This window comes from Schistosoma mansoni, chromosome 6 (assembly GCF_000237925.1).
Source record: "Schistosoma mansoni strain Puerto Rico chromosome 6, complete genome".
Classification (NCBI taxonomy): domain Eukaryota; kingdom Metazoa; phylum Platyhelminthes; class Trematoda; order Strigeidida; family Schistosomatidae; genus Schistosoma; species Schistosoma mansoni.
The window spans coordinates 6,110,406-6,136,726 of record NC_031500.1 but is presented as its reverse complement, the minus strand read 5'-3'; positions in this window follow the sequence as shown (position 1 = coordinate 6,136,726).

Sequence of the window (26,321 nt, the reverse complement as noted above, 5' to 3'; positions counted from 1 at the left end):
TCTTTTGATAAACACATTAGACTGTTTTAGAGTTACGGAACATCTCCTATGTCCAGATCGTTGGGAATCTGTTTTAAATTTCTTCTGAAAATATTACCAACAGATTCACAGATATCTGATGATTCATAAGATTTGTTCACCAACCTCATGTTGAGGACTTTATTTCAATTAATTCAAAGCATTTATAACAGTAATAATTACTTTTGCCCCTAGTCTATTCTACAGATTATAAGCTTTCCTTTGATGTATGATTCACTGCCATAGCCTTTTTTCTTCCAAAGCTATTGTAATTAAGACGTGACCTTTTGAACTCTATTTTCTACACTAATCCCCCAGTTTTGGACCATCGAAACGATCGTAGTTTCCGATAATCACATTATATGCAATACAGTTGACGCGGCCTGAATTAAATGCTAACGACGATTACATCTACCAAACCAGATTTGTTAATAGTCATAAATCAAGCATGGTTAGCTGTGACTATAAACTTGTGACAATTATCTGTGAGTACAAACAACTGTGATGGTTGAACAGTTACAGATCTGCACACTCAACTGAAACAAATCAGGCTTTTGCTCGGACTCGAGTAGTGATTTGGAACCAAACTAATTCAGTGACGTAAATCATGAACATTTTGTAGATTTTTCACTTCCCTATCTCACATATGACCTTAAAACTTTGCAAACAACATGTTTTTATTAATGAAGGACGATGTGATGGGAAACAATATCTTCATATAAAAAATTATTGTTCACATAGAAAAATGCCAGAAAGCACATTGATAGTGTCACATGTTTCACATGCACTTTACACACTAATTCATGCAAGCGATGTTAATATTACCTGTAATAGTGTATATATTGGAATGTGTACTCAAACAGAATTTGGAATGTGTGTTACCCTCCAACCCATATGTTATCTTGTTTAGAATAACAGAATCAATTAACACGATTCTCTTTGAAACGTCCAATTTTCGTGACATGTGAGGGTTACGTTGGAGAATGAGATGGAATTGGTCAGTATTCTTAAAAAATTCAACTCACTTTAAATTTCATCCTTAAATGTGCGTCAATGTCAATGTGAGCATCACGATAACTTGTAATAAGTAGTGGAAGAAACGCAATTCACAATCAGATTTCGCTGATTTCATGTCTACACCGGTTCTCAACTCTTTACAGACACTACACATATCCTCAACGTTTTCATATTGCGTGACTAGATTTATGTTGTTGTTGTTGATTTATGTTGTTGTTGTTGTTATTGTTGTATACCATCGATTGACAAGAGGTCGTTAAATAGAAACTTGCTCAACTAACTTTTCAAGTAATCAATATCTGAGAACAGTTTAGTGTCAGTAAGAAAGAATGCACTTTAGAAAATGGAAATAATATATTTGAATACAGTGTGTAAAAACATGTGGATCAGTATACGAATGTGGTAACTAGCCCAAACGAAGCATTTTCAGGGATCTTCGTTCACCTGAAATGAGAGAGAAAGAATATGTTTTCATTCTTCCACTTTGTCAGTTCTCAACAATTATCAACAGGGAAACAACTTACGTGACAGTTTCTCATCGGAGTCGCTTCCCATAACTTGAACTAATATTGACAACATCAACACTGCTTGCAATAAATAGTGGATGAGACGCATTTTATAGTTGTTTGTCGACATTGTTCACTTGCTGATTTCTAGTGTTATTGTAGCGTATAAATAGATTTCAGTGGTCTTATTAAAAACCAATGATCAACAAGAGATTTGTAAGTTGACAAACATTGGCCAACCTGTTTAGTTCACTCAATTGATTATTATTTTGCATTTCAGATTGAGAATCTGTTTGATGTGACACAAAACAATTTCTGACCACATACTAAACTTCTCAGTCACACGTACACATACGTAACGCGTTTGAAGAATCACTTACAGAATCACTGGAACCGTAAATGTGGGTTAATTTGAAAGTATCTAAAATATTGTTTGTACCACTCCTAAACTGTCGAGAAGCATCTTGCACTAATCTCATCACTGTCTCATGGAATTTCACAAATGAGATTATACTGTTGGCCATAATTTGGTAATACGTACATGTGATGGAATGTTGAGTTGAGATAATGATAGTTGATCGAAATGTATTTTAGAATAAGAGAAAATCAGTATTTCCATGTTGAACAACACGCCTACAATGTTCGCTTGACAGTAGCAAACTATGTCTGAGGTACTTTTGTTGAATGCTACTCTGAATGACATCCATCGATATCTCACTGACATCATTCACTGTTTGACCCTTTCATTCTCGTGAACAAGAGGCGTGTTGATGACCATTCATCCTAATCGTGTAGTTTTCTTTGGAGTGAAGTGGATAGGCGGCGTCACTCTGCTCTCGAGTAGCCTGATCCATCAAAGAGACTGTGATCTCGGTGTTCTGTTCGGTGTGTGATTGACCAATGTCATCTGACACTAAGTTGTGCTTGATTGCCGAATTACTTACGAGTTAACATGCAATAATTACTCACATCACGTATGAAACATTGCAATCATGAGTATATCTCATTGTAGAATACGTTTGAACTACATTCAGAATCAATGTAACCGAAGTATGTATAGATGTGCAGGTCGTTTATTCACTGTGTTGAAGAGGAGTGAATGAGACAAGATAACAAATTCAGTGTGGACATTTTACGAGACCTCGTTTATCTTGAACAAACATGTAGTTATTTTACGTTTACATGTTTTGTAGTTTAGCAAGGATTTATTCTCATCAGAATATTGTGTATTTTGATTGAGGTGAATCATATTAACACGCTTTAAATGATGTACTTCGATTCACAAAACCAGTGGTAAATATTTATAGTTTTTATCCAAATAACCAATTTAATTCATTCCTACAATGAATATTTGAATATTTCAAAATACGGTTTAAGACTTGGTTGTTTCAAATAAACTGATCATTGAGTAGAGTTAGTGATCAATTAGTGAAGAGGTTTTGTAGTGTCTTACAACTAGTCACAAAATGTCAGATATCCAGTTTTCATGTTGTGCATCCAAGTGAATGAGACTATTCAACGTGTATTCATATGTTCATTCACTTGTGATATACCAATAATCATTAACACTACAAATCGAAGTAAGTGTCTGATTCCGAATAACGTGCATCAGTAACCAATATCACTCACATGAAAATGACATATCGAATGACAAAATTGATGACGATTATTATGAAATGGATGTTACTTGTAAACTCTTCCTGAGATAACAACAACTATAATAATGCGGTTGAAAATTGTGACATGGTGTAGAATTGTTTTAAACCATGTCAGACTTTCTGCTGTGAAACACGATGTGCAACATAAGTAAAAAGAAACATCTGACAAATGTTGAATAGATGTGTAATGATCTGTGGACGATTTTCATCTGCAATTCCACTGACATTTTATATCAAACGTGTCCTATTAAATATCTTGATCTCATATAGTTGGAAAGAGAAATCCTGATTTAATGTGTATGATGGAGATATTGAATTCAATAATTAACAATCTCACGTTAAATCAACATAACTCGTTTGAGCTGCATGACTTGGCTAATCGTAGATAGGAATACTTGTGCAACATTGGTTTGCAGGAGATCATTTTTTCATGTTCTCTTATGATACCATCCGATATGTGCGTTATATACGGAAAGACCATTTGTAAACTACATACGTAATGAAATGAATTTGAGTGAAGAATTTACTCGTAGATTGCCTGTCGACAATGAATTTTATTCAGATTCTCACGTTCTGTGATTAACGAATTATAATTTTGACAACAGCAAATCAGATTTTTCTATATGTCTGAGCATCTATCACTTTATCTATCTGACACAATGATGACTGAATAATATATACAATGACGGATTATGATGAGATGGAAAATAATGGAGTGTTGATGGATACACACACATCCGTCACTTTACTCAATAAACGTATGATCCATTTATTGTATAGGCCATACGTTTTGAGATATTTGCGAAATGGAATTAGAATTGCCAGCAATGACGATGAAATTTCTTCACATGAGAATCTGGAATAAATTAACCTTACTGATGTTCTTTCTGATGCTTGTTTTACTCTTTTTGTTATCAGTGTCACGAATCTATCTCGTGAAATCAGATTTGAGACAAATGTGTGTTGTTGAGGATAATGAAGGAAGGATTTGTCGTTCAAATGATACTTCGAGTTTATTGCCTTCACTATTGTCCGAACGCCTGATATTTTTACCTTAAAATCAACTCGGCCAAATGCCAAAACAATCTATCTCGTTCACACTTTAACTGAAAGTTCAATATTGGTAGCATTTAGCTGTGTCAAAGGAACTATTGCTGATCTAGACAAGAAAACCGTGAGTTAGGAGAATGTTTCCATTCCATCAGATGCAGAAATGAATCGGATTTCAGGGTTTATGTAAGTCTATCGAAATCTGTCATATTCGCAGATGAAAACAGAAACTGTACTGGAATTGAGGATCCAGTGAGTCATTAGATGATTTGAGTTCTATTCTCAACATGTTCATTGATCAACATTGCATTATACTTTGTGTGTGTGGACAGATTATTAAATTGGAGAATACAGTTCATCTCAAGTCATCCGTATGTGAACTGGCCATTACTTATTCATCTAACAATCCATGATTAACTAATATTTGATTAGGAGAACTGGGAGACAAAACAGTGATTGTGGATGGTGTGCATTTATTTGTCCTCTATAGTTAAATGTATTAATAATCAACTTGATGACTGACTCAATTCATGTGACAGAACACCGAATGATTTGTTGTCTCTGAAACAATTAATAGTACATATGTTGATCAAGATTGTGCAACATAATCTTGTTACTTATGAGTGTGAGAACATTCTGTTTGAGAACACATTCCAATACATGCACTATTACCGCAAATATTAATACTGCTTGCATGAAATAGTGTGTAAAGTGAGGTTTGTGCACTATTTCATTCATTATTTATTTATTAACTCAAACCATGTAAAACGTGTGACATTATCAATGTACTTTCTGTCATTTTTCTATGTGAACAATAGTTCTTTATATGAAGATATCGTTTTCCATTACATCGTCCTTCATTATTCTAAACATGTTGTTTGCAAAGATTTAAGGTTATATCTGAGATAAAGAAGTGAAAAATCTACAAAATGTTCATCAGATATAACTTATTTCTTCAATCAATCGATGGCCGTGCATTTAAGATTCACTGACTTGACCTGAGGAGGCAAACGTTCTCACTATTTCATTGCGTCAGTTAAAAGTACATAAACACTATTTTCATGAAACCAGTTTAAAGAACACATATTCACATACAAAATTGTCATAGTATTTTAGAATTTCTCATTCACTGACAGCGTTGGATATTGAAACGCTCCGATTTAAAATGGCTACAAATAGTCAATTATATGTGAACCTATTGTCGAATGCAACGTCTTGTTATGGAAGTAGTAATTAGTGTAGATTATACAGCTGAGTCATTAGTTTATGCCGTCTCACTAGTCCGTATTCTGAAATTCAGATTTGTTTACTTTGTCTATCAGGACATTTCACTCTTCTGTAGTTATAGCATTAAAATAGCATTTCGTCAGAGCTCATAAACACTCTTCACATTGTGAAGACATACAGTTGAAATATTCGACTGGAGAAATACTCGGTCACTCACGGTATGTGATCGATAGTTCTATTTGAACAAGAGACTGATATTTATTTACACTGTGTTGGTATTCTGTTTTAATATGTGTGGTTTTCAGCAGTTTAAGTGACACTCTTCTACATAAAAGTTTACATCATCGATAACAAGATTTCCACTTTCATGAGTTCGTCTTGTTTAAAGTTAGTGAACGGTGATGCACAAAGCTTGAAAGTATCCTTGACACTTCGGATCCACATTCATGAGTTACTAATTCAGCACAGATATCTCCCAGACAATATCCATAGTCACACCTAACTCTTAAGTTCTCACATCTATATAACAGCTCACTTCACAGGGTAAGTCATTGGGTGAGTTTTAGTTGAACGATTGGCGATCAGTCTCACAATAGCCTCAAAGTCATGATCAGACAGTTTATTAACAACTGAATAAATCATAAGACCTAGACCGCTGACTTTCAAGTGGACGTTTCTTTGGTCCTATGTAACCATTATATCTATATCAAATTCTGGGTTGTTCATCTTCAGTATAATGGTTATGTAGTCAGCATAAATTAGTCTCTTATGTGGAAAGTTCTTCATTGTCTGTTTCCCTTGAAATTGCGTTGTTAATGAGAAAACCTAAATTGTATATCTGTTAGTTTGCCTCTTCAACCGTTATACCCAATTCAATTTTGATGAATGCATCATATCGCGAACAACATCATTTACGTCACTGAATTTATTTTGTTCCAAATCACTACTTGAATGAGAAATGAACTACACAAGTTTGTGTATCAAGCATTCCCCTTTTTGTTTGAAATATTTGCTCTACTCCTTAAATGGTGTCAACTATATTGACTTTGATAACAGTCCTGAATGAATATAGTTCACAGTGTCAACATCAACAATAAATAATATTGTAATGACGAATGAAGATTGTGTGTGGGTAATGAATAACTCAGATCTCTGAAATATGTCTCTTAACTATCGTGCAATCTATAAAGCTTAACTCGAGTCCGAGCAAAAGCCTGATTTGTTTCAGTTGAGTGTCCAGATCTGTAACTGTTCAACCATCTCAGTTGTTTGTACTCACAGATAATTGTCACAAATTTATAGTCACAGCTAACCATGATTGCAACCTGATTGTTAACTACAATTTACGTACGATAAATAAGGTAGATTGTATTTTTTCAGATATTCATTAAAATACAGAATAATATCGGGTTACTTTAGAAAAACGTCTGTGTCCTCGCAAATAATGCGATGTCAGATGGAAATCTCCATATAAATTTCGAAGCTAAATTGAAGATCATGATAGTGATACTAAACAGTTTAAAATTATGAAGTTGAAATTATACTAGTCAAAGGATTCAATACGTTGTCGTGTATAACAAATGTGAGGGACACTGGCACTTATCTGTGCTATGCAATTTTGGTTGAAATAATTAACGTCCGTTATTTCACACTGCCTACGTGTGAAAGCCTTTCAGCAAATTTTAAATATGAGAAGGCCTTCCAGATAGCAAATGTCAACCTTCCAGAAAAATGCAATGAAATGTCCTCGTCTCGAATTCGTACTACAGTCTGATACATTTTCGTGATTCATAGCTATAAACAAATCTGGTTTGGTTGATGTAATCATCGTTAGCATTTCATTCAGGTCGTGTCTAATAGTCCCAACGCCAATCCACTACTAACTGTTTTACATTCAAGGGATTTAAAAAATACATATTTTGTCATCACAATAATTTCCATATTATTTCGATTAATATCTATCCATAAAAGAACATCAACTTCCAGTTGAAATTAAGCGTACTAAACTTGAGTAAGATTCAAGTAACTACACATTCAGAACTTGAGAGATTTATTTCTGTGAAGAGATTGAGCGGAGAAGTAAATTGTAAAACGAAAGAAACCAAAGAAATTAACTATCGTCAGTGTAACTTTACCATTTTTCATTATGAACTTATAAACCTCAAATCATGCGGTAACCTGAAGAAAGTTCACTATGTTATGGTTAGAAAAATACCGTGATAAGTAATCGAAAAATGAATCGGATACTGAGTGTCAAAATAAACTTTTAACTGAACATAATTGTGAAGGCATGATTGAGCTATTGCAATTCACCATATATTGCCAAGTCAACAGATTTTAAACCGAATAGAAATATGAACAACACTATTCTGGTCAAAAAGGTTTATCCATCTATATAGTTTAGGAATTTTCGCTGAAGTCACATAATTATTCAATAGGAGAAATGTGATTGACAGAGTGATAGTAGTACCGCTTTCAGCCGCAATTCAAAAGATAAACAAAGAAGTTTCGAGCCTAACACGATAAAGTACAAATGATAGTATAAAACTCTGAAGTCCTACTACCATTATTCTCCTATAGATTTTTCTATTCATTCGATGGTAGGAAAAGTTACTAAAAACACTCGGTTATTTATAGTATATTTGAATCTATTCAACAATTGGATTCCGAATCGAAAATTCTCCACATGTAGTATTCAGTTAATTTCCATAAGTTTACAATATTACGATTTAATGATCTCTCTCACTTAATCAGTCATTCTCTTTCCAACTATATGAGATCAAGATATTTAATAGGACACGTTTGATATAAAATGTCAGTGGAATTGCAGATGAAAATCGTCCACAGATCATTACACATCTATTCAACATTTGTCAGATGTTTCTTTTTACTTATGTTGCACATCGTGTTTCACAGCAGAAAGTCTGACATGGTTTAAAACAATTCTACACCATGTCACAATTTTCAACCGCATTATTATAGTTGTTGTTATCTCAGGAAGAGTTTACAAGTAACATCCATTTCATAATAATCGTCATCAATTTTGTCATTCGATATGTCATTTTCATGTGAGTGATATTGGTTACTGATGCACGTTATTCGGAATCAGACACTTACTTCGATTTGTAGTGTTAATGATTATTGGTATATCACAAGTGAATGAACATATATATATATACATGTTGAATAGTCACATTCACTTGGATGCACAACTTGAAAACCGGATATCCAACATTTGCCGGTTTTTATTTTTCATCTATGTGTGTCTTTCATGACCTAATTCATAGGAATAATGTGGACTCTTCTTCCACAATAATTACTCAATCCATCTCGTTCGATTCCAGTTCAGATTTGTTTCATTTTGTCTCTCTTTACTATCTACATCCATTGTCATAGACATTAGATCTTATCAAACCTCCTTATTCAATGAACTGATTGTTTTGAATAACAGTATCGATCAACAAGATTCTCTTTAACGCGTCCAATTTCCGTGACTTGAGAGGGATACGTGTTCTACAATGTAATATACTCATGATTGCAATGTTTCATACGTGATGTGAGTAATTATTGCATGTTAACTCGTAAGTAATTCGGCAATCAAGCACAACTTAGTGTCAGATGACATTGGTCAATCACACACCGAACAGAACACCGAGATCACAGTCTCTTTGATGGATCAGGCTACTCGAGAGCAGAGTGACGCCGCCTATCCACTTCACTCCAAAGAAAACTACACGATTAGGATGAATGGTCATCAACACGCCTCTTGTTCACGAGAATGAAAGGGTCAAACAGTGAATGATGTCAGTGAGATATCGATGGATGTCATTCAGAGTAGCATTCAACAAAAGTACCTCAGACATAGTTTGCTACTGTCAAGCGAACATTGTAGGCGTGTTGTTCAACATGGAAATACTGATTTTCTCTTATTCTAAAATACATTTCGATCAACTATCATTATCTCAACTCAACATTCCATCACATGTACGTATTACCAAATTATGGCCAACAGTATAATCTCATTTGTGAAATTCCATGAGACAGTGATGAGATTAGTGCAAGATGCTTCTCGACAGTTTAGGAGTGGTACAAACAATATTTTAGATACTTTCAAATTAACCCACATTTACGGTTCCAGTGATTCTGTAAGTGATTCTTCAAACGCGTTACGTATGTGTACGTGTGACTGAGAAGTTTAGTATGTGGTCAGAAATTGTTTTGTGTCACATCAAACAAATTCTCAATCTGAAATGCAAAATAATAATCAATTGAGTGAACTAAACAGGTTGGCCAATGTTTGTCAACTTACAAATCTCTTGTTGATCATTGGTTTTTAATAAGACCACTGAAATCTATTTATACGCTACAATAACACTAGAAATCAGCAAGTGAACAATGTCGACAAACAACTATAAAATGCGTCTCATCCACTATTTATTGCAAGCAGTGTTGATGTTGTCAATATTAGTTCAAGTTATGGGAAGCGACTCCGATGAGAAACTGTCACGTAAGTTGTTTCCCTGTTGATAATTGTTGAGAACTGACAAAGTGGAAGAATGAAAACATATTCTTTCTCTCTCATTTCAGGTGAACGAAGATCCCTGAAAATGCTTCGTTTGGGCTAGTTACCACATTCGTATACTGATCCACATGTTTTTACACACTGTATTCAAATATATTATTTCCATTTTCTAAAGTGCATTCTTTCTTACTGACACTAAACTGTTCTCAGATATTGATTACTTGAAAAGTTAGTTGAGCAAGTTTCTATTTAACGACCTCTTGTCAATCGATGGTATACAACAATAACAACAACAACAACAACAACAACAACATAAATCTAGTCACGCAATATGAAAACGTTGAGGATATGTGTAGTGTCTGTAAAGAGTTGAGAACCGGTGTAGACATGAAATCAGCGAAATCTGATTGTGAATTGCGTTTCTTCCACTACTTATTACAAGTTATCGTGATGCTCACATTGACATTGACGCACATTTAAGGATGAAATTTAAAGTGAGTTGAATTTTTTAAGAATACTGACCAATTCCATCTCATTCTCCAACGTAACCCTCACATGTCACGAAAATTGGACGTTTCAAAGAGAATCGTGTTAATTGATTCTGTTATTCTAAACAATAGGTTCTTTTTCGGGCTTGAATATGCCGAACTCAGCAGTTGATGTGGAAAATGTGTTCTCATTCAGTTTCGTGATTTCTCTTCACCTGTTTACAGTTCTACACGTGTTTAAGTGTAACTTTTAGGCAAGATGTAATATGAAGTGGTAGACATTCGTGACTAAACTGACTGATATTACAACGATTATCAGTAAAGACTAAATATACTCATGTATATTTATATCGAGATTTCGGGAGAATTAGAAGTTTTTGAATTATTATACGAACTGGGAATCTGAGGACTAACGCAATTAAGGCCAAATAGAATTAAGTGAGCACAAACGAACGTATTGTGATTAGAATTCAAAATCAGGCCGATATCGGGTACAAAAGAATCATTAGTTCACGCAATTACCACAGGTATATATATATATATATATATATATATATATATATATATATATATATATATATATATATATATATAGACGTGTGGGAAACTGTTTGAAGTAATTATTGTGCAATGTTTAAAGAGTTTTGATAAGTTCTAGTGTTTATGAATATGGATGTAGATAACACAAATCAGTGTGGACATTGTTTATGAATATGGATGTAGATAACACAAATCAGTGTGGACATTTTACGAGACCTCGTTTATTTAATCTCAACTTGTAGTTATTTTACGTTTAAATGTTTTGTAGTTTAACAAGGAGTTATTCTCATCAAAACATTGTGCATTTTGATTGATTGGTTGTGAAGAGCTAAATAATGTTAATTGCGTATAATAAAATGATGAATATCAAGTGGCAAAACTTAGTGTATTGAAGTGAAATCATAATAATGGGGCAGGTCGGACATTTATCTATTGTACAACCGAAAAAGTTCTTCTAGTTAAGGAATTTATGTTTACGTTCTTGTGAAGAAAGTAAAAGAATGTTACAACAGCGTTGCCACTGTCTTCTATTCTGAGCCATATCTGTTGACGTCTCAAACCACTGCGTTGCATCATCTCTAGAACCCTTAACAGCGATTCGTGAAGGACCAACAGAAACCAGTTCTGTACAGCTTTCTTTAATGCCTCGACACCAAGTCATACACTGACCACCTCTCTGCTTTTTCCAACCAGTCCCAGAGTCGGCAAATAATGCACGACGTGGAATTCTCTGGGACGACATTCGTAGAACATGTCCAAGCCACCGAAGTCGGTGTTTCAAGATGGTGACACCAATCGGATTATCGTCTCTGCGCCCGAACACGCGATGCCGAACCTCTGCATTACTAACATGTTGTTGCCACTGGATGTCAGCAGTCCTTCGGAGACAACGATGATCGAACACAGAGAGTCGTCTATCATCCTCAACTCGGAGAGGCCAGGTTTCACAAGCATAGAGCAAAACTGCTCTCACCGACGCGTTGTAGATCCGACCTTTTACAGCCAGACTAACATCACGAAGACGTCAAAGATTGCCTAGATTGGCATAAGTCGCTCGTGCTTTCGTCATACGTGCATCGATCTCATCACTCACATCACCACCAGCACTCACACGAACATGTCAACTAATCCTATCTTCTCATTAACCGGGGTTAGTGCAAGACCAGGGTTCTTCCAGTCTTGTATAAGTACTTTGCACTTGAGTGATGCTAAGCACATACCATACCTACGGACACTAATTGCAAACTGATTAAGTGAGGATCACATGGCTTGGGTATCATCACACAGGAAGACAATATCATCCGCATACTCAAGGTGGAGAAGTATTTCTCCAGGAGAAGATCCATACTGCCACCAGTGCTGTTTCCAGAACGTCATCGACAGCAAAGTTGAAGAGGAATAGCGAGAATTGGCAACCCCGCCTAACTCCACTGCTTGAATAGAACAATGGAGAGAGGTGGTTGTATGCCATCACTCTGCCTGAGGTGTTTGTATATGGGGTTTTTAGGATGTTAACAAACTTTTTAGCACACCCTTCTTCAATAGACAATTCCAGAAAACAGTCCTGTCCAATGAATCTAAGGCAGCCCTGATGTCAAGGAACACTAAGATTACTGGCCTTTTATAAGTATGACGGTGTTCTAATATTTGGCGCAGTGAACATATGATAATTACGTCCTCGACCTGAACGAAAACCAGCCCGCTCTTCATGAGTCAACTTTTCTCGAGATTTGAGCAATCTACGAAGTATGACAGAAGCCAATAGTTTGGACGCAATAGTATTTAGACTTATCCCCCGATAGTTGATGCAGGGACGACGTGAATCCTTTTTAAAGATAAGAAAAACAACAAGTCAACTGGGCCTTCTGATATATAGCACCTCAAGAATTGGAACTCCTTGAGAACTTCTACCTTGTTAGGTGCATCAGTCGTCACACGTCATGGAGGGCAGGACAACCTGATAGATGTTGCCGGGCAGTTGAACTGTTCCTCGGAAAACTACCCATCATCCAAGACGTTGAAAGATGTTGATGATTGGCATCCCGTCACCTTCACAGAATGTTTCTCTCACACCAAACTTCCTACTGTCAGTGGCTTGGATGAGTTAAAATGGCTTCCGGCGGTTACCAGAAGCAGGTGCTGCTTCCAATTCATTGGCACACCCCGACCGCCGGGCTTCTCAATCCTTACGCACGTTTTTCCCAATTCCATTACGTAACATTCGTCGTCTGTGGTCAAACTCACGTCACCTGTAGTAGACCGATGGGCTTCAATGAGTTATAGGGAGCCTGATGAAACCAAGTACTTATAAGAGTGACGTTTTGCGAAGCCTCAAGCGACTTTACTCTCCATTTTCATGGCGTCATGCAATTGCAACCAGTGCTCATCTATACTTTTCTGTGGGGTGGTAGCTAGCCTTGAACATAGCTCGGTTTCATATTTAGTTGCAACAGAAGCTGCAACCAATTTACTGACATCGATTCGTATAGAACGATGAATTTGTTGGCCACTGAAAAGTAAGATAAGATAAACGCATGAAAAGAGTCCAGATAGGTACTCCAAAAACTGGCGGCAGTGTTGTACACCACCACAGCAGCGGTAGCTTTTCGCGATGTGATCAATATGAGTCCAGGCTTGAGATATAGAGCGCCAGGTGGCACATCGAAGATGACTATGCCGGTAGTTAGTGCTATCCAGAAACAAGTTGTAGTCTGCGTGCAGTTGAAATAGGCTGTCCTTTCATTCAAACGACTCTCTTCTATGCCTAGCCGCATGACTTGAACATTCAAGTCTCCGCCCAGTAAGACAGTACCTGTCGAACGTACTTCCTGCAGAAGAGCAGTTAACCGCTGATAATACTCATCCTAGATCGCATCCGGACTGCAATTTGTAGGAGCATAGGCAGAGACGATAAAAAAACATCGTTTCCCACATCCATTTCTTCTCGCCTTGATGAAGCTTTCAAATCTAACAACACATAAACGACTTTTAATGGGGATCCAATCGATCAGTGCTGCCTCAGCTTTAGCGCTTAATGGGACACCAACGCCAGCAAGACCAGACGAAGTTACCACAGGGTAAACGCACGTGAGACAGGCCCTTCGAAGCCACAGGTAGAGAGCGAGTTTGCAGTACTCAATAGAGTCCTGAATACGGGTCTCGGATAGACAACAGACGTCGACTTTCTAAAAACATAGCCAACCCTATCTGTTTTCCGATCTAAATTAGTATACGAACATTGAAGGAAGCCAGTTTGGGTGGTATATGTGGTTGCAGAAAGACTGTTTCAGTATTCATATCCGGTGGTACCATTTAACTTTCAACTAGTCAATGACTTGAGATCATTTAGATAGAACAGTGTTTCCACCATAGGCGAGCTGCTGTGTAAGTTGAAAAATAAGAACGCGCAAAGTGAGAATAGAAGGAAGTAGACAAGTGATGTAGCATATAAAATAAAAAGAAAAACGAATTTTATCAAATAAATGTGAATTGTCCGAATATTAAATGAAGCGAGAACAGTATTCTCAGAATTAATTGTCACTTCATTTGTTTGTGTGTGAGCTGCGATACCCCCAGGTATCCAGACCGAAGCAGGTCAATTTCTTGGGAGGCCACACCCGAAGCCTTCGACCTAAAAGTCTGGTCCACCAGGCAATGGAGCAACGTCCCGTGGTGACTATCAACAAAGTTCCTTGTAACTTAATTAAGTTTTGTAAGGCAGAACTACAGATCGCGAAATGATCATTAAGTATTTTTTTTAAACTTGGAAAGTTGTTGAGATTTTGCTTTAATTACTAACGAAAATGTTAATAGTATTTCTAATGTTTGTAATAAGAACCTAATGTCTATATTTTTCAATATAACTTACAAACTATTTAAATAATGATGAGTAAGCATTTGTTTTTTCTAAAAGTTGAATTGATTCGACGACGAAATCAGAGTCCAATAACGGACTCGTTCAAATCCTGTCTTCATGAGACCGTATATATGAATAGCTGGTCTCCGGCCTCCTTTCGTCACATATATACCTGCATCATTTCATAACTTCGCAGAAAAGGCGGTTAAGACTTTGGTCTACAAACAAATGACTGGACATGTTTAATCAGTCGCCACACATATTCCGTATAGTGTTTTGTTTCGATGTTCGTACAACAGCTGAAGATTGGTTTATCTGTGCGATGATTTCCAATGAAATTTCTCCTATCTTCACCTGCAACTTAGACTCTCGTCTTTTTTCCTCTCTAAGAACATAAGGCTTCCCTTTACTGCTTTTGGTAACTAACTGAGTTTTAAATAATAATTAATCTTGACATCATTTCAAATAATGTTTACAATACTTTCGTTTTTCAGTTAATATTATACCTTTTGATTAAGTTGTAACTCCTTCTACAATGCCACACACATCGATTAAACGTTAGACCTTTTATGATCCTACCATTTACTCGACCGTAGCTGCTACCTTGACGTAGTGGTCGGGCTTGCCTATCGTGATGACCCAACCGAGCTATATTGGCTGGAACATATGTTCCTGTAGGTTCTACCATGCCAGGCAGGTCGATTGGAGAACGGCAAGATTAAAAGCAGCGACTAATGGTCTGAGGGCAAAGTCGTACTGCTGACTGTAGAGGGGTGTAACAGCAATAAGGTGTTTCCCTCAGACAACCAGCATCTGCAGAGACGCTACGTTCTCACAAGGAAAGAAGGGGTTAGAAAAGGTTGACCTTAAAAATGTCACACCTCACCTAATCCCACGGATTTCCGTCTCCGGTGATAAGGTCCTTTGAAGAACGGAGCTAACAAGTCGAAAACCTCCCACAAAAAGACCGTGCGTGACCGGCCTCAAGGAGTTGTCCTTTGGGCTCTGCGGTCACGCTTTCAGGTCGTTAAGGCCAATATTATTCCAACTTCCTTTTCAGGTCTCTCAAGAAATACCTTTCCACGGTGTGGGCAGTCGGGAAGTGATATCAGCCCTCATACCCGTAACATCACACGAGACCAATGTGGTCACATTTAAATCCTTCCTACACCTCTTAATAACTCTTTCATCTCCACGACTAACATGCAATAATTACTCACATCACGTATGAAACATTGCAATCATGAGTATATCTCATTGTAGAATACGTTTGAACTACATTCAGAATCAATGTAACCGAAGTATGTATAGATGTGCAGGTCGTTTATTCACTGTGTTGAAGAGGAGTGAATGAGACAAGATAACAAATTCAGTGTGGACATTTTACGAGACCTCGTTTATCTTGAACAAACATGTAGTTATTTTACGTTTACATGTTTTGTAGTTTAGCAAGGATTTATTCTCATCAGAATATTGTGTATTTTGATTGAGGTGAATCATATTAACACGCTTTAAATGATGTACTTCGATTCACAAAACCAGTGGTAAATATTTATAGTTTTTATCCAAATAACCAATTTAATTCATTCCTACAATGAATATTTGAATATTTCAAAATACGGTTTAAGACTTGGTTGTTTCAAATAGACTGATCATTGAGTAGAGTTAGTGATCAATTAGTGAAGAGGTTTTGTAGTGTCTTACAACTAGTCACAAAATGTCAGATATCCAGTTTTCATGTTGTGCATCCAAGTGAATGAGACTATTCAACGTGTATTCATATGTTCATTCACTTGTGATATACCAATAATCATTAACACTACAAATCGAAGTAAGTGTCTGATTCCGAATAACGTGCATCAGTAACCAATATCACTCACATGAAAATGACATATCGAATGACAAAATTGATGACGATTATTATGAAATGGATGTTACTTGTAAACTCTTCCTGAGATAACAACAACTATAATAATGCGGTTGAAAATTGTGACATGGTGTAGAATTGTTTTAAACCATGTCAGACTTTCTGCTGTGAAACACGATGTGCAACATAAGTAAAAAGAAACATCTGACAAATGTTGAATAGATGTGTAATGATCTGTGGACGATTTTCATCTGCAATTCCACTGACATTTTATATCAAACGTGTCCTATTAAATATCTTGATCTCATATAGTTGGAAAGAGAATGACTGATTAAGTGAGAGAGATCATTAAATCATAATATTGTAAACTTATGGAAATTAACTGAATACTACATGTGGAGAATTTTCGATTCGGAATCCAATTCTTGAATAGATTCAAATATACTATAAATAACCGAGTGTTTTTAGTAACTTTTCCTACCATCGAATGAATAGAAAAATCTATAGGAGAATAATGGTAGTAGGACTTCAGAGTTTTATACTATCATTTGTACTTTATCGTGTTAGGCTCGAAACTTCTTTGTTTATCTTTTGAATTGCGGCTGAAAGCGGTACTACTATCACTCTGTCAATCACATTTCTCCTATTGAATAATTATGTGACTTCAGCGAAAATTCCTAAACTATATAGATGGATAAACCTTTTTGACCAGAATAGTGTTGTTCATATTTCTATTCGGTTTAAAATCTGTTGACTTGGCAATATATGGTGAATTGCAATAGCTCAATCATGCCTTCACAATTATGTTCAGTTAAAAGTTTATTTTGACACTCAGTATCCGATTCATTTTTCGATTACTTATCACGGTATTTTTCTAACCATAACATAGTGAACTTTCTTCAGGTTACCGCATGATTTGAGGTTTATAAGTTCATAATGAAAAATGGTAAAGTTACACTGATGATAGTTAATTTCTTTGGTTTCTTTCGTTTTACAATTTACTTCTCCGCTCAATCTCTTCACAGAAATAAATCTCTCAAGTTCTGAATGTGTAGTTACTTGAATCTTACTCAAGTTTAGTACGCTTAATTTCAACTGGAAGTTGATGTTCTTTTATGGATAGATATTAATCGAAATAATATGGAAATTATTGTGATGACAAAATATGTATTTTTTAAATCCCTTGAATGTAAAACAGTTAGTAGTGGATTGGCGTTGGGACTATTAGACACGACCTGAATGAAATGCTAACGATGATTACATCAACCAAACCAGATTTGTTTATAGCCATGAATCACGAAAATGTATCAGACTGTAGTACGAATTCGAGACGAGGACATTTCATTGCATTTTTCTGGAAGGTTGACATTTGCTATCTGGAAGGCCTTCTCATATTTAAAATTTGCTGAAAGGCTTTCACACGTAGGCAGTGTGAAATAACGGACGTTAATTATTTCAACCAAAATTGCATAGCACAGATAAGTGCCAGTGTCCCTCACATTTGTTATACACGACAACGTATTGAATCCTTTGACTAGTATAATTTCAACTTCATAATTTTAAACTGTTTAGTATCGCTATCATGATCTTCAATTTAGCTTCGAAATTTATATGGAGATTTCCATCTGACATCGCATTATTTGCGAGGACACAGACGTTTTTCTAAAGTAACCCGATATTATTCTGTATTTTAATGAATATCTGAAAAAATACAATCCACCTTATTTATCGTACGTAAATTGTAGTTAACAATCAGGTTGCAATCATGGTTAGCTGTGACTATAAATTTGTGACAATTATCTGTGAGTACAAACAACTGAGATGGTTGAACAGTTACAGATCTGGACACTCAACTGAAACAAATCAGGCTTTTGCTCGGACTCGAGTTAAGCTTTATAGATTGCACGATAGTTAAGAGACATATTTCAGAGATCTGAGTTATTCATTACCCACACACAATCTTCATTCGTCATTACAATATTATTTATTGTTGGTGTTGACACTGTGAACTATATTCATTCAGGACTGTTATCAAAGTCAATATAGTTGACACCATTTAAGGAGTAGAGCAAATATTTCAAACAAAAAGGGGAATGCTTGATACACAAACTTGTGTAGTTCATTTCTCATTCAAGTAGTGATTTGGAACAAAATAAATTCAGTGACGTAAATGATGTTGTTCGCGATATGATGCATTCATCAAAATTGAATTGGGTATAACGGTTGAAGAGGCAAACTAACAGATATACAATTTAGGTTTTCTCATTAACAACGCAATTTCAAGGGAAACAGACAATGAAGAACTTTCCACATAAGAGACTAATTTATGCTGACTACATAACCATTATACTGAAGATGAATAACCCAGAATTTGATATAGATATAATGGTTACATAGGACCAAAGAAACGTCCACTTGAAAGTCAGCGGTCTAGGTCTTATGATTTATTCAGTTGTTAATAAACTGTCTGATCATGACTTTGAGGCTATTGTGAGACTGATCGCCAATCGTTCAACTAAAACTCACCCAATGACTTACCCTGTGAAGTGAGCTGTTATATAGATGTGAGAACTTAAGAGTTAGGTGTGACTATGGATATTGTCTGGGAGATATCTGTGCTGAATTAGTAACTCATGAATGTGGATCCGAAGTGTCAAGGATACTTTCAAGCTTTGTGCATCACCGTTCACTAACTTTAAACAAGACGAACTCATGAAAGTGGAAATCTTGTTATCGATGATGTAAACTTTTATGTAGAAGAGTGTCACTTAAACTGCTGAAAACCACACATATTAAAACAGAATACCAACACAGTGTAAATAAATATCAGTCTCTTGTTCAAATAGAACTATCGATCACATACCGTGAGTGATCGAGTATTTCTCCAGTCGAATATTTCAACTGTATGTCTTCACAATGTGAAGAGTGTTTATGAGCTCTGACGAAATGCTATTTTAATGCTATAACTACAGAAGAGTGAAATGTCCTGATAGACAAAGTAAACAAATCTGAATTTCAGAATACGGACTAGTGAGACGGCATAAACTAATGACTCAGCTGTATAATCTACACTAATTACTACTTCCATAACAAGACGTTGCATTCGACAATAGGTTCACATATAATTGACTATTTGTAGCCATTTTAAATCGGAGCGTTTCAATATCCAACGCTGTCAGTGAATGAGAAATTCTAAAATACTATGACAATTTTGTATGTGAATATGTGTTCTTTAAACTGGTTTCATGAAAATAGTGTTTATGTACTTTTAACTGACGCAATGAAATAGTGAGAACGTTTGCCTCCTCAGGTCAAGTCAGTGAATCTTAAATGCACGGCCATCGATTGATTGAAGAAATAAGTTATATCTGATGAACATTTTGTAGATTTTTCACTTCTTTATCTCAGATATAACCTTAAATCTTTGCAAACAACATGTTTAGAATAATGAAGGACGATGTAATGGAAAACGATATCTTCATATAAAGAACTATTGTTCACATAGAAAAATGACAGAAAGTACATTGATAGTGTCACACGTTTTACATGGTTTGAGTTAATAAATAAATAATGAATGAAATAGTGCACAAACCTCACTTTACACACTATTTCATGCAAGCAGTATTAATATTTGCGGTAATAGTGCATGTATTGGAATGTGTTCTCAAACAGAATGTTCTCACACTCATAAGTAACAAGATTATGTTGCACAATCTTGATCAACATATGTACTATTAATTGTTTCAGAGACAACAAATCATTCGGTGTTCTGTCACATGAATTGAGTCAGTCATCAAGTTGATTATTAGTACATTTAACTATAGAGGACAAATAAATGCACACCATCCACAATCACTGTTTTGTCTCCCAGTTCTCCTAATCAAATATTAGTTAATCATGGATTGTTAGATGAATAAGTAATGGCCAGTTCACATACGGATGACTTGAGATGAACTGTATTCTCCAATTTAATAATCTGTCCACACACACAAAGTATAATGCAATGTTGATCAATGAACATGTTGAGAATAGAACTCAAATCATCTAATGACTCACTGGATCCTCAATTCCAGTACAGTTTCTGTTTTCATCTGCGAATATGACAGATTTCGATAGACTTACATAAACCCTGAAATCCGATTCATTTCTGCATCTGATGGAATGGAAACATTCTCCTAACTCACGGTTTTCTTGTCTAGATCAGCAATAGTTCCTTTGACACAGCTAAATGCTACCAATATTGAACTTTCAGTTAAAGTGTGAACGAGATAGATTGTTTTGGCATTTGGCCGAGTTGATTTTAAGGTAAAAATATCAGGCGTTCGGACAATAGTGAAGGCAATAAACTCGAAGTATCATTTGAACGACAAATCCTTCCTTCATTATCCTCAACAACACACATTTGTCTCAAATCTGATTTCACGAGATAGATTCGTGACACTGATAACAAAAAGAGTAAAACAAGCATCAGAAAGAACATCAGTAAGGTTAATTTATTCCAGATTCTCATGTGAAGAAATTTCATCGTCATTGCTGGCAATTCTAATTCCATTTCGCAAATATCTCAAAACGTATGGCCTATACAATAAATGGATCATACGTTTATTGAGTAAAGTGACGGATGTGTGTGTATCCATCAACACTCCATTATTTTCCATCTCATCATAATCCGTCATTGTATATATTATTCAGTCATCATTGTGTTAGATAGATAAAGTGATAGATGATCAGACATATAGAAAAATCTGATTTGCTGTTGTCAAAATTATAATTCGTTAATCACAGAACGTGAGAATCTGAATAAAATTCATTGTCGACAGGCAATCTACGAGTAAATTCTTCACTCAAATTCATTTCATTACGTATGTAGTTTACAAATGGTCTTTCCGTATATAACGCACATATCGGATGGTATCATAAGAGAACATGAAAAAATGATCTCCTGCAAACCAATGTTGCACAAGTATTCCTATCTACGATTAGCCAAGTCATGCAGCTCAAACGAGTTATGTTGATTTAACGTGAGATTGTTAATTATTGAATTCAATATCTCCATCATACACATTAAATCAGGATTTCTCTTTCCAATTATATGAGATCAAGATATTTAATAGGACACGTTTGATATAAAATGTCAGTGGAATTGCAGATGAAAATCGTCCACAGATCATTACACATCTATTCAACATTTGTCAGATGTTTCTTTTTACTTATGTTGCACATCGTGTTTCACAGCAGAAAGTCTGACATGGTTTAAAACAATTCTACACCATGTCACAATTTTCAACCGCATTATTATAGTTGTTGTTATCTCAGGAAGAGTTTACAAGTAACATCCATTTCATAATAATCGTCATCAATTTTGTCATTCGATATGTCATTTTCATGTGAGTGATATTGGTTACTGATGCACGTTATTCGGAATCAGACACTTACTTCGATTTGTAGTGTTAATGATTATTGGTATATCACAAGTGAATGAACATATGAATACACGTTGAATAGTCTCATTCACTTGGATGCACAACATGAAAACTGGATATCTGACATTTTGTGACTAGTTGTAAGACACTACAAAACCTCTTCACTAATTGATCACTAACTCTACTCAATGATCAGTCTATTTGAAACAACCAAGTCTTAAACCGTATTTTGAAATATTCAAATATTCATTGTAGGAATGAATTAAATTGGTTATTTGGATAAAAACTATAAACATTTACCACTGGTTTTGTGAATCGAAGTACATCATTTAAAGCGTGTTAATATGATTCACCTCAATCAAAATACACAATATTCTGATGAGAATAAATCCTTGCTAAACTACAAAACATGTAAACGTAAAATAACTACATGTTTGTTCAAGATAAACGAGGTCTCGTAAAATGTCCACACTGAATTTGTTATCTTGTCTCATTCACTCCTCTTCAACACAGTGAATAAACGACCTGCACATCTATACATACTTCGGTTACATTGATTCTGAATGTAGTTCAAACGTATTCTACAATGAGATATACTCATGATTGCAATGTTTCATACGTGATGTGAGTAATTATTGCATGTTAGTCGTGGAGATGAAAGAGTTATTAAGAGGTGTAGGAAGGATTTAAATGTGACCACATTGGTCTCGTGTGATGTTACGGGTATGAGGGCTGATATCACTTCCCGACTGCCCACACCGTGGAAAGGTATTTCTTGAGAGACCTGAAAAGGAAGTTGGAATAATATTGGCCTTAACGACCTGAAAGCGTGACCACAGAGCCCAAAGGACAACTCCTTGAGGCCGGTCACGCACGGTCTTTTTGTGGGAGGTTTTCGACTTGTTAGCTCCGTTCTTCAAAGGACCTTATCACCGGAGACGGAAATCCGTGGGATTAGGTGAGGTGTGACATTTTTAAGGTCAACCTTTTCTAACCCCTTCTTTCCTTGTGAGAACGTAGCGTCTCTGCAGATGCTGGTTGTCTGAGGGAAACACCTTATTGCTGTTACACCCCTCTACAGTCAGCAGTACGACTTTGCCCTCAGACCATTAGTCGCTGCTTTTAATCTTGCCGTTCTCCAATCGACCTGCCTGGCATGGTAGAACCTACAGGAACATATGTTCCAGCCAATATAGCTCGGTTGGGTCATCACGATAGGCAAGCCCGACCACTACGTCAAGGTAGCAGCTACGGTCGAGTAAATGGTAGGATCATAAAAGGTCTAACGTTTAATCGATGTGTGTGGCATTGTAGAAGGAGTTACAACTTAATCAAAAGGTATAATATTAACTGAAAAACGAAAGTATTGTAAACATTATTTGAAATGATGTCAAGATTAATTATTATTTAAAACTCAGTTAGTTACCAAAAGCAGTAAAGGGAAGCCTTATGTTCTTAGAGAGGAAAAAAGACGAGAGTCTAAGTTGCAGGTGAAGATAGGAGAAATTTCATTGGAAATCATCGCACAGATAAACCAATCTTCAGCTGTTGTACGAACATCGAAACAAAACACTATACGGAATATGTGTGGCGACTGATTAAACATGTCCAGTCATTTGTTTGTAGACCAAAGTCTTAACCGCCTTTTCTGCGAAGTTATGAAATGATGCAGGTATATATGTGACGAAAGGAGGCCGGAGACCAGCTATTCATATATACGGTCTCATGAAGACAGGATTTGAACGAGTCCGTTATTGGACTCTGATTTCGTCGTCGAATCAATTCAACTTTTAGAAAAAACAAATGCTTACTCATCATTATTTAAATAGTTTGTAAGTTATATTGAAAAATATAGACATTAGGTTCTTATTACAAACATTAGAAATACTATTAACATTTTCGTTAGTAATTAAAGCAAAATCTCAACAACTTTCCAAGTTTAAAAAAATACTTAATGATCATTTCGCGATCTGTAGTTCTGCCTTACAAAACTTAATTAAGTTACAAGGAACTTTGTTGATAGTCACCACGGGACGTTGCTCCATTGCCTGGTGGACCAGACTTTTAGGTCGAAGGCTTCGGGTGTGGCCTCCCAAGAAATTGACCTGCTTCGGTCTGGATACCTGGGGGTATCGCAGCTCACACACAAACAAATGAAGTGACAATTAATTCTGAGAATACTGTTCTCGCTTCATTTAATATTCGGACAATTCACATTTATTTGATAACATTCGTTTTTCTTTTTATTTTATATGCTACATCACTTGTCTACTTCCTTCTATTCTCACTTTGCGCGTTCTTATTTTTCAACTTACACAGCAGCTCGCCTATGGTGGAAACACTGTTCTATCTAAATGATCTCAAGTCATTGACTAGTCGAAAGTTAAATGGTACCACCGGATATGAATACTGAAACAGTCTTTCTGCAACCACATATACCACCCAAACTGGCTTCCTTCAATGTTCGTATACTAATTTAGATCGGAAAACAGATAGGGTTGGCTATGTTTTTAGAAAGTCGACGTCTGTTGTCTATCCGAGACCCGTATTCAGGACTCTATTGAGTACTGCAAACTCGCTCTCTACCTGTGGCTTCGAAGGGCTTGTCTCACGTGCGTTTACCCTGTGGTAACTTCGTCTGGTCTTGCTGGCGTTGGTGTCCCATTAAGCGCTAAAGCTGAGGCAGCACTGATCGATTGGATCCCCATTAAAAGTCGTTTATGTGTTGTTAGATTTGAAAGCTTCATCAAGGCGAGAAGAAATGGATGTGGGAAACGATGTTTTTTTATCGTCTCTGCCTATGCTCCTACAAATTGCAGTCCGGATGCGATCTAGGATGAGTATTATCAGCGGTTAACTGCTCTTCTGCAGGAAGTACGTTCGACAGGTACTGTCTTACTGGGCGGAGACTTGAATGTTCAAGTCATGCGGCTAGGCATAGAAGAGAGTCGTTTGAATGAAAGGACAGCCTATTTCAACTGCACGCAGACTACAACTTGTTTCTGGATAGCACTAACTACCGGCATAGTCATCTTCGATGTGCCACCTGGCGCTCTATATCTCAAGCCTGGACTCATATTGATCACATCGCGAAAAGCTACCGCTGCTGTGGTGGTGTACAACACTGCCGCCAGTTTTTGGAGTACCTATCTGGACTCTTTTCATGCGTTTATCTTATCTTACTTTTCAGTGGCCAACAAATTCATCGTTCTATACGAATCGATGTCAGTAAATTGGTTGCAGCTTCTGTTGCAACTAAATATGAAACCGAGCTATGTTCAAGGCTAGCTACCACCCCACAGAAAAGTATAGATGAGCACTGGTTGCAATTGCATGACGCCATGAAAATGGAGAGTAAAGTCGCTTGAGGCTTCGCAAAACGTCACTCTTATAAGTACTTGGTTTCATCAGGCTCCCTATAACTCATTGAAGCCCATCGGTCTACTACAGGTGACGTGAGTTTGACCACAGACGACGAATGTTACGTAATGGAATTGGGAAAAACGTGCGTAAGGATTGAGAAGCCCGGCGGTCGGGGTGTGCCAATGAATTAGAAGCAGCACCTGCTTCTGGTAACCGCCGGAAGCCATTTTAACTCATCCAAGCCACTGACAGTAGGAAGTTTGGTGTGAGAGAAACATTCTGTGAAGGTGACGGGATGCCAATCATCAACATCTTTCAACGTCTTGGATGATGGGTAGTTTTCCGAGGAACAGTTCAACTGCCCGGCAACATCTATCAGGTTGTCCTGCCCTCCATGACATGTGACGACTGATGCACCTAACAAGGTAGAAGTTCTCAAGGAGTTCCAATTCTTGAAGTGCTATATATCAGAAGGCCCAGTTGACTTGTTGTTTTTCTTATCTTTAAAAAGGATTCACGTCGTTCCTGCATCAACTATCGGGGGATAAGTCTACATACTATTGCGTCCAAACTATTGGCTTCTGTCATACTTCGTAGATTGCTCAAATCTCGAGAAAAGTTGACTCATGAAGAGCGGGCTGGTTTTCGTTCAGGTCGAGGACGTAATTATCATATGTTCACTGCGCCAAATATTAGAACACCGTCATACTTATAAAAGGCCAGTAATCTTAGTGTTCCTTGACATCAGGGCTGCCTTAGATTCATTGGACAGGACTGTTTTCTGGA